General features: G+C 41.4%; 1 protein-coding gene across 2 annotated transcripts in view; it reads right to left on the reverse strand.

Moving 5' to 3' along the window:
- ZCCHC17 (zinc finger CCHC-type containing 17) overlaps positions 1-10,538 on the reverse strand; it is a 55,893-nt gene extending 45,355 nt beyond the window's left edge. Inside the window, exon 1 of one of the 2 annotated variants that reach the window (XM_045548438.1) lies at positions 10,450-10,538. The gene's annotated coding sequence lies outside the window, so the exon portion shown is untranslated. Of the gene's footprint in view, positions 1-2,497; positions 2,590-10,449 lie in introns of those variants that run through there. The other variant, XM_045548439.1, reaches the window with a different exon arrangement.
- Between the last annotated feature and the right edge of the window lie 70 nt (positions 10,539-10,608).

The raw sequence follows: 10,608 nt of genomic DNA on the forward strand, positions 1-10,608 counted from the left end.
TTATCCAAATTTCTTTTGTCTATTCCAATTGTGGGGAGTTTTGGAAACCTTGATATTACTTCTTTACAATTTGTTACTTACCCAAGGCTATCAAACTACTGGTTTTATTGTTTAATTTTTTTATTGCTATTGTTGTTACTGTTTTGCCCGAAAAAGAATTTTGGGGGGGTTGAAGGAGTAGTATGTGTAAATGGATCTCAAAAACATGGAATAATAGTAATAAGGGCTAACATTTATCAAGCACTTACTATGTCCAGGCACTGTGCTAAGCACTGAACATGCAATGTCCTATTTAATTCTCAAAACTCTCAAGATGTAGTTTTTATTATTATATTAAATAGAAGAAAGACCAGAAGTCAAATTACTAAACCTATGTCAAAAAGCCAGCAAACTGTAGCCAAATCCTAGCTGACCCAAGTCCATGCTCTTAACCACTACGCTAGGCAGTAGTAGCAAATTCAAAGTGACTTCAAAATGACAGAGGAGGTCAGGTGTGGTGACTCATGCCTGTAATCCTAGCACTCTGGGAGGCTGAGATGGGAGGACTGATTGAGCTCAGGAGTTGGAGATGAGCCAAGCAAAAGCAAGACCCCATCTCTACTAAAAATAGAAAAATTAACTAGGCGTCATGGTGCGCAGCTGTGGTCCCAGCTACTTGGGAGGCTGAGGCAGGATCATTTGAGCTTAGGAGTTTGAGGTTGCTGTGAGCTAGGCTGACACCACAGCACTCTACTCAGGGCAACAGAGTAAGACTCTGTCTCAAAAAAAAAAAAAAAAAAAAAAAAAAAAAAAAAAAAAGACAGAGGAGAGCTTGCTTTTTTTCCCGATAAAATTAAAACACACATTTTTAAAGTCCAAATACATTAATAATGAAGAAAATAAAATCATTCATAATTCAACTTGTTTTTATTCTTTCAGACTTTTTAATACATAGAAGTGGTTTTTTAATGGAATCATGAAATCATTAATCATTATTTTCTTAATATAATATAGCCAAATCATATACATACACTTTTTTAATGCTTGCATAATAATACATTGTTGGATGTATAAAATTCATTTAATTATTTATGAATTATGTTAAAAATGCAGATTGTAATTCAGTTATCTGAGGTGTTACCCAAAATTGGGCATTTTCAACCAGCTCCCAGGTGATGCTGATGCTGCCTAAGAAGCAAAACTTAGAGCTTTGAAGTTGTAAGGGACCTGACAGATACCCTTGCTCAGCCTCCTGATTTTAAACAGACAGGAAGCTAGTAATCTAGTGGCTCTTAACCACATCCCTTTACTCTGCTGGTAAATCACTGCTAGATAAAGATAAACCTAATAGTACTATTCTCAGTTCTCTTTTGCCTCCCAATTACAATTGGCACCAATAAGACCTGAAACTACTTTTGTTGGGTTTTCATAGGTGAATACTTTCTTCTCTCCTGAACCCGCACTGCTCCCTCTCACTTTCAGATGATGATTTCGTGTCCTACTGTTGGCAAGTCTTCCTGATTTACAATGACCATCCATTAAGTGGACAGCCTCGCTTGAAACAGAAATGAAAGAAAATCCTGTTAGACTTCCAAACCCTTGTTCTAGTATCATCGTATGACCCAGGAACATTTCTTTCTTCAAGTTCCATAAGAAAATCTTCTATCCTTATGATAAACTTGCCCTTTTCTGCTTAGGTCAGCCAGAGGTGTCTTTTTATTACTTTACTGAAAGTACATAGAGAGAATAGAGGCAGATTTGTCAGTTCTTGAGAAATGGCTCATACACAGGTTAATTCCAAGTTTTACAGCCTGGTTGAATCCTGCTTCTGCCACTCCCCAGCTATGCGTTCTCATCTCTACCCCTTCCCTTTCTCTGCCCAGCATCCCTCACCTCCCATGCTAGAATAGGAGTTATTACTCTGAGATCAATGGTTCTATCAAGAGACCTTTATTATTCCTCCAATATCTGGAACATTAGTGAGGTACAGAATCCACAGAGGCACCAGCAGCTAGGGCATATGAATTGGGCTCAAACATCTTAGTCTATCGTCTGTTCCTCTCCACACTAAAGTCATGCAAAGAGCAATAAAAGCAGAAATGAACTTATGTTGCTCCTTACAGACTTCTGCTGTGAAAAGCATATAAAAAGCTATGTTTAAAGCTCCCCTGTTTACTCCTGCTGTATAACAGTAACCTGAGAAGCCCTGTGCCATTCTTCAAGAAGGAAACTGGCATGCAGTTTTGAGGGAAAACCTGAAATATAACAGTACAGTAGTCCCCCTTATCCGCGGTTTCACTTTCCAGAGTTTCAGTTACCCACAGTCCACTGTGGTCCGAAAACATTAAATGGAAAATTCCAGGCCAAGCATGGTGGCTCATGCCTGAAATCCCAGCACTTCAGGAGGGTAAGGTGGGAGGATTGCTTAAGGCCAGGAGTTCGAGACCAGCCTGAGCAACATAGTGAGACCCTGACTCTATCAAAACTTAAAAAATTATCCCAGTGTGGTGGTACACACCTGTAGTCCCAGCTACTCAAGAGGCTGAGGTGGAAGGATTGCGTGAGCCCAGGAGTTGAAGGTTGCAGTGAGCTATCATTGTACCACTGTACTCCAGCCTGGGCAATAGAGCAAGACCATGTCTCAGAAAAAAAAAAAGAGAGAAAAATTCCAGAAATAAATAATTCTTAAATTAAAAAATACACACTGTTCTGAGTAGCATAATGAAATCTTGCGTCATCCCAACCTGTCCTACCTAGGGACATGAATCATTCCCTTATCCAGCATATCCATGCTGTATATGCTACCCACCCATTAGTCACTTAGTAGCCCTCTCAGTCATAGTATTGCAGATTGACTGTCATAGTATTGCAGTGCTTGTGTTCAAGTAACCCTTATTTTACTTAATAATAACCCCAAAGCGCAACAGTCACGCAGGCCATTCAGATAGGTCAAAGAGAAGCTGCAAAGTGCTTCCTTTAAGTGAAAAAGTGAAAGTTCTCAACTGGAGGAAAGAAAAACAATCATATCCTGGGGTTGCTAATATCTACTGTAAAAACAAATCTACTATGTGTGAAATTATGAAGGAAAAAGAAATTCATGCTAGCTTTACTATTGTGCCTCAAACTGCAGAAGTTACAGCCTCACTGCATGATAAGCGCTTAGTTAAGATGGAAATGGCATTAAATTTGTGGGTGGAAGATATGAACACAAACATGTTTCAACTGACAGCAATCGGGTTCAGTATCATCCCCAGTTTCAGGGATCCACTTGGGTCTTAGAACATATCCCCTCAAAACAACGGGAAACTATTGTAACAGGTTTTAAATGTCAGGAAAGTAGATGGTTGCCATTTTAAAACATGGGATTTAAATCTTTTTTCAAATTATGTTCTGTGGAAACCTAGGATTCTATGGTGGTTATCAGAGGCTCCTCAGTTAATTCAAGTTTATTTTTTAAATGTCTACTCTGAAATGTCTAGGTCACCTTAGGGTTCAAGAAAACCAAAGAGGCTGGCTCTAGGCCGGCTAACCAGAGGAGAGCCTCCATACCAAAAGTGGAGGGAGCAGAACCCCAAAGAAACTATAGTTGGGGGAAGTCCAACTCAGAGCAGTTGGGCAGGTAGGATCCTCTCCTCAGTAATTAGGCAGAGGTCAATTAGTGCTGATTCCCACTGACCCTCCCATCCTTGGGGTAGGCCATGGTGGCAAGAGGAGAGATGGGTGGGAATTACTGGAGAGATGCCTACCATAACAGTGTATTCTGTTTTGATCCAGTTTACATATTAAGTTTCTGTGTAAGACTTCATTTGGGGAAAAAAAGGAGTTCTGCTACTTTCAAAAAGTTTATAAAATATTGTGATAGATATAGTCCAGTTAGATAGCACCACATTCATAGACTTAAAAGAACAAGTAAATTGACAAGGATTTGGGTATACCATTTGGAGTTGCCTTGCAATTGTCCTGAAAGCAGAACTCAAGGGCTTCATTTCACTTGAATGTTTTAAATAATTGTGTTTTGTAGGGAAGCAATAAGGGGCCAATTACTAGGCACTCTCTTCCCAAAATGAGGGGCAGAGCACGGAAAGTGGGGGCAGAAGTGGGAGGCACAGTAGTGGAAATGGTAGGCCAGAGTGAAGTCAGAGCCTACGCTGGGTAAGGGGAGAATCTGCAAAGAGTGTGGGGAAGAGTAGGATGATAAATAAATCCACACACTGGAGCAGCCCAAAATGGGGACTCAGAGCTCAAGAATGGAGAGGTGGGGCCTGAGGATTAGAAAAGTAATGCAATATTAATTTTATGATTATTGTGGTTACGTATGAGAATGTCCTTGTTTGTAGAAAAACAAGGAGTATCAGGTCAGCAGTTTAACTCAAATAATTGAGAAAAAAAAGTTATTTATACCTCCATAATTTTGTGATTGTTTCAAAGTTTTTTAAAAAGTGTGCACGTTGGCCAGGCACGGTGGCTCAGGCCTGTAATCCCAGCACTCTGGAAGGCCAAGGCTGGAGGACTGTTTGAGCTCACGAGTTTGAGACCAGCCTAAGCAAGAGTGAGACCTCCTCTCTATAAAAAATAGAAAAATTAGCCAGGCATGGTGGTGTGCCCCTGTAGTCCCAGCTACTTGGGAGGCTGAGGCAGGAAGATCCCTTGAGCCCAGGAGTGTGAGGTTGCAGTGAGCTATGATGATGCCATTGTACTCTAGCCAGGGAAACAGAGGAAGACTCTGTCTCAAAAAAAAAAAAAAAAAAAAGTGTGCAAGCAATTGGGGGAAGAAACTCCACACAACCTGTCCTCCCATCCCTAAGCAATGAGAAGTTTAAAGAACAATATTAAATTGGCAAGATACTTTATAGTCTTTGGACCTTCATTCGATGTGTCACCTTACTGATCTGGTCAAGATTTTTGTTGTTATTAAGTTTATTTGGATAACTGACTACATCTCTAAGGGAGTTAAGGAATTTTTGTTTGTCTTTCATCTGTGTTAGAACTCAAAGTAAGCTAATTAAAAATACTGGGATTATGAACAAAGACAGAATAATGACTCCAGAGCCTACATTCTTAACCACTATGCTACACTACCTTAAAAAGAATTCAGTCCACATCTAACACTATGTCCCAGCATTAGAGGAATCAATAAGGATTGATTGGCAACTCCAAATGGTGAACCTCAATCCTTGTCAATTTACTTATTCTTTTAAGTCTATGAATATGGGCCAATCAGAAGGACATCATTCATAGAGGAAGCTAGGATGAGCAAGATCTGGATCCATTCATTCAAACATGAAACCAAGAACCATTTCTTATTTGATTTTGTGTTCCCAGTGCCTGGTATGCTACAGTTACTCAGTTTTTTTGAATGAGTAAATGAAGTCTTAATATGTCCTAAGCACAGGTAAGGAAAGAAGAAGGGAGTCAGGCACAGTGGCTCACACCTGTAATCCAGCACTTTGGGAGGCTAAGGCAGATCACCTAAGGCCATGAGTTCAAGACCAGACTGGGCAACATAGCAAGACCCCACCTCTATGGAAAAAAAAATTAGCCTGGTACATGTCTGTAGTCCTAGCTATTCAGAAGGCTGTGGTGGGAGGATTGCTTTTGAGCCCAGAAGTCTGAGGTTCTAGCCTAGGCAACAAAGCAAGACCCTGTCTCTTTAAAAAAAAAAAAAGAAAAGAAAAAAAGAATGCATTCTGGTCTACAGGATATTCAAGAAGAAACTGGAACTGGGTCCCATATAATATGTTAAATAGGTTAACAGATGAGAGACTTTCAAATGCCAAACTGGTGGCCTAACCTTTCTCTATCCCACCAAATTTCCAGAGTGACCATGTTAGACAGATGCTTCTTCCTTCTGAACTCCAGTCATGGACCTATTGAGAAAATGGCCAGAAGCAGGAAAGAGGAAGAATAATAAAAAGCCGGGGGAAACACAAAAGATGGACTCATCAAATGTAAAAGCTGAAAAGAATGATGTAGATCATAAAACCTATTACTCTTTATTAACTGAAACTGAGGCCAAGAGAAGCCAAGTGATTTGACAAAAGTTGCTCACAGTTAGCAACAATGGTACTAGACCCCAGGACCAGTATTTATTCTACTACTCCACACTACTCTTTCAGTCAATTATCCCTAAGGTCCCTTCAAAGTCCCATAATACTAATTGCTAATATTTGAGTGCTTCATATTTGCCATGTATTAACCCAAGAGCTTTACTTGTCTTAACTGTCTTCTTGATCACCCCATAAGATGGGCAATTATCACTGCCATTTTAAAAATGAAGACACTACTCTGACAATGGATTAAAAAAAAAAGAAAGAAAGAAAAATAAAAATGAAGGCAGGCTCGGTGGCTCACACCTGTAATCCTAGCACTCTGGGAGGCCGAGGCCAGAGGATCGCTTGAGGTTAGGAGTTCAAGACCAGCCTAAGCAAGAGCGAGATCCTGTTTCTACTAAAAATAGAAAGAAATTAGCCAGACAACTAAAAATATATAGAAAAAATTAGCTGGGCATGGTGGCGCATGCCTGTAGCCCCAACTACTTGGGAGGCTGAGGCAAAATGATTGCTTGAGCCCAGGAGTTTGAGGTTGCTGTGAGCTAGGCTGATGCCATGGCACTCTAGCCTGGGCAACAGAGCCAGACTCTGTCTCAAAAAAAAAAAAGAAAAAGAAAAAGAAAAATGAAGACACAAGAGAAGCTAAGTAACTTGCTCAAAATTGTGAAACTATGAATGATAGAAATGGGATTCAAATCATATTTATGGATTTTTTTCCCCCTGCTCTTTCTAGATTGTGAAACTCTTGTGAGCATGCGCTTGTCTTACACATCATCATATCCTTCCTCCCCAAATCTCCAGTGCCTAGCACAGGGTAAGGCACATAGAAATTTATGACTTTCTACTAAAATACTGAAGTATTTAATTCCACTCTATCTAAATTGTTAATTAATTCAGTACAACATTTATTGGTGTTTATATGTAAATATATGTAAGGTCCCAAGCTAGGTACTTTATAAACCTACTTTCAACCCTCAAAACTACTCTACAAAGTAGGTTATCCTGTTTTACAGGAATGAAGTAACTTGTCCAAAACCACAAAGCTACAAAAAGACAAAGACTTAGGTCATTCCAAGGGACACACACACTTGCCACTAAACCACTCTTTTCAGTATAGACCCTGTCCTCAAAGACTTCCTGGTCTGGTAGGGATAATGGTGACCAATTACACTACAGTGTCAAGCCAGAAAGTTTAAGAGATGACAACAAAGTAGGCCTTTTAGGATAAACGGAAGTCTTCTAACAGAGAATACAGTTCTTTGATCTCATTAGAACCCTGATCTACTGGCCTCTATTTTCTGCCAGTCTATCAGCCCTCCCCCTTTTCTTCACTTTTCTAATTCAGCTTAGATTCCATAATCCATCATTCCAATAATACCCTAAAATTCCCTTTAACTCTGTCATTATAGCTTACCTCTCTGGCAATACCTCTACCCTGGTGGGGGACAGTTGCAGACAACAGAACCCACTGTAGTTAGGTTATGTAGAAAGGGATTTATTGCCAGGTATTATGTGGTTTCCAAAATTATTAGAAGCACTACAGTAACAGACTTTCACAGAACATCCAGGAACAACTCCTAACCCACAAAATAACACTGCCTTTGCCATAATCCAAGAAAGTTATGGCTTCCACTGGTCACCAAACCAGGAAGCTATTGACTGGAAAAACTCAATATCATATTTGCCAGCAAAACTGGATGCCTCATACCCTCCTTCTCTCCATTTTTAACTCAGTTCCAAATTCAGTTCTCCCCTAAAGTATAAGGGAGTGTAGAAAATGGTTCTTAGCTTTCCAGATTCTTCAGTAAAAGAGGACACATTAGAGGGTACAGTGTGTATGAAGCTACAAAGCCAAAGCCATAGTCCTTGCCATACCTAGACGGGTATGTACTAAAGTGCCTAATGTGCTGGAAAAACATTTTGATCCTCAAATGGGCCCTTAACTCTGTCCAGCAGTACTATATTTCTCTAGTAAACTCATTCTCCCACGTTCCCCAGTGACTTTCACATCTGCAATATTCTCAACTCTCACTCTACGATCTCACTTTACAGAGAAAATAAAAGTCATGAGAAGGCTGGGTGCGGTGGCTCACGCCTGTAATCCCTGCACTCTGGGAGCTCGAGGCAGGTGGACTGTTTGAGCTCAGGAGTTCGAGACCAGCCTGAGCAAGAGTGAGACCCCGTTTCTACTAAAAATAGAAAGAAATTATATGGACAACTAAAAATATGTATAGAAAAATTAGCCGGGCATGGTGGCACATGCCTGTAGTCCCAGTTACTCAGAAGGCTGAGGCAGGAGGATTGCCTGAGCCCAGGAGTTTGAGGTTGCTGTGAGCTAGGCTGACGCCATGGCACTCTAGTCCAGGCAACAGAGTGAGACTCTGTCTAAAAAAAAAAAAAAAAAAGTCTTGAGAAAGGAACTCATCTTACCAACATCAAATATATAAACAACCTTTATCTATAGCCTTCTTCACTTCTGTTTGATGAAGAAACTGTCCATCTTCCTCAGGCTGATCCCTCTAACTGTACTTTGAATCCCATCCGTTCCTATGTTCTCAGATATTTTATATCATTGATGACCTAGTTTCTCATACATTCAACTTCTCCATTGCTCTCTCAAGTGGATCCTAGACAACCCCTCATCCCCATCAGCTACCACATCCTCTCTTTCTCTTTACAATATATAAATGAAAAATACTGTCTAGGTTCACTGCTTCCATTTTCTTGCCTGAATCCTTGCCTCATATCTGGCTTTCGGACCAATCACACCAACAAAATCATTGATGCTAAGGTTACCATGAACTCCATGATAATAAAGCGAACAGACACTTTTCAATCGTCAAGTTATTAAAATTCCAGGAGTTTCTATCACAGACTATTCTTTTGCTTCTGAGACATTCCTCCAGTCTTATTCCCTAGCTCTTCTGTTTCTTCTGTAGGTTCATCCACTTGTTCTTTCCCATTAAATGTTGGAACTACTCAAGGTTCTGACTTAGGTGACCTTACCCACACCTATGGCTTAATTATCACATATATGGAAATTGTCCCCAAATTTATCTTTCCAACAAAAATGGAAATATAAATTTCCATTTATATTTCTTCTTCTGAGCATCAAAGCTGTACTTCAACCTGCTGCTTGTATGCCACAAATGACCCCACACACACCCCTCAAAAAACCCCAAAACCACAAAGATAAGCCAATACATAAGACAGAAACCTAGGAGTTATCCTTGATTTCTCTCTTCACTCCTTGAATCCAATCCATCACCAAGTGCTATCCATTTTACTTCCTGTATATCCCTAGAATCTGTCCAATTATATGCTGTTCCACCAATATCCTTGTTGACATCTCTGATTAGGATTACTGCATATCCTCCTAGGTTGTCTATCTGCATCCACTAGGGCTCTCCCCACCCTAGTCTGTTCAGGAGGGAGCAAGACCCCTCCTCTACTGCACTCCAAGGACAGGGGGGGCCTCAGTGGTGTCCCATCAGTTTTAAAGCAAAAGCTACAAATTCCTATCAGGTCTGACCTCTACTGCATCCAGCTTCATCCTGTACCGTACTCCCCCTCATTCTCTTTGTAGCAGCCACACTGGCTCTTTGTGACATTTTAGTCATTTTCCTCCCAACTGCACAGAGTCTCTGAACATGCTGTTCTCTATGGAACGCTCTGCCTTCACCTCTTCACCTAATTCATTAGAATTCTTCCTTCAGATATCAGCTCAGGCATCTTTTTCTCAGAAAAACCTTCTTGCTTATTTCAAGCACTCATAGCATCAGGTATCTCTCCTAGGGGGCTCTTCCATTTATTAGTGACATCATAGTTTAACACATTTTCCCCACCAGACTCAAACCCCCTGAGATCAGGGACCATGTTTGGTTCACAACGTATCCCCAACCTTCTGCGCAATAAATATTAGTTGGACGATTGAGGAAAAGATCTGGCTCATGTGGATGAGTCTCAAATTTCTCAACAAGTCTGCGCTCTGGAGAAGGAATCGGACATTGCCTTCATCACAGTCTCTAAGGGGCATAGAGTAGGTCCTTATAAAAGACTGCAGAATCAGTGACACAAACAAGTCGGCCTCCTCAGCCAATCCGGGCACTGGTAGGGGCTGGGAGACAGGCCTTTCTCCCTGGGAAAGCCTGGCACAGGGCCGGATACATCAAACGTTTGTTGAAGAAGAGATCCGACAAGGGCCCCAGGCAGCAGCAGGGGCTGAGTCCTGCCGCCAGAGACCCCAAAGCTGTGCTCCTGCCCGGAAAGGGAACCCAGGCTACTACACACCCAATCTGGGGACACGAAGCCCGTTTCCCGCCCCTTGCTATCAGCACATTCACCTGAGAAGGGAATGCACAACCAAGGCGTCGCCTCCAGATTCATGCAGCCAACCACCCCCTCTCTTCCTCACACTTACGCGGCGTCAGCTCCAGGTCTCCCCGCCGCAGCATCCTGCGAAAAGCCAAACCCAGTCAGCGCGATTCCACCCACAAGACCCAGCGCGCCTAGGAGGGACGCCAGCTCCGTCCACCAATCCTGGAATCGCGTTCTCGTGACGTCAGCAAGATAAGACCAA

Source organism: Lemur catta, chromosome 3 (genome assembly GCF_020740605.2).
Source record: "Lemur catta isolate mLemCat1 chromosome 3, mLemCat1.pri, whole genome shotgun sequence".
Taxonomy (NCBI): Eukaryota; Metazoa; Chordata; class Mammalia; order Primates; family Lemuridae; genus Lemur; species Lemur catta.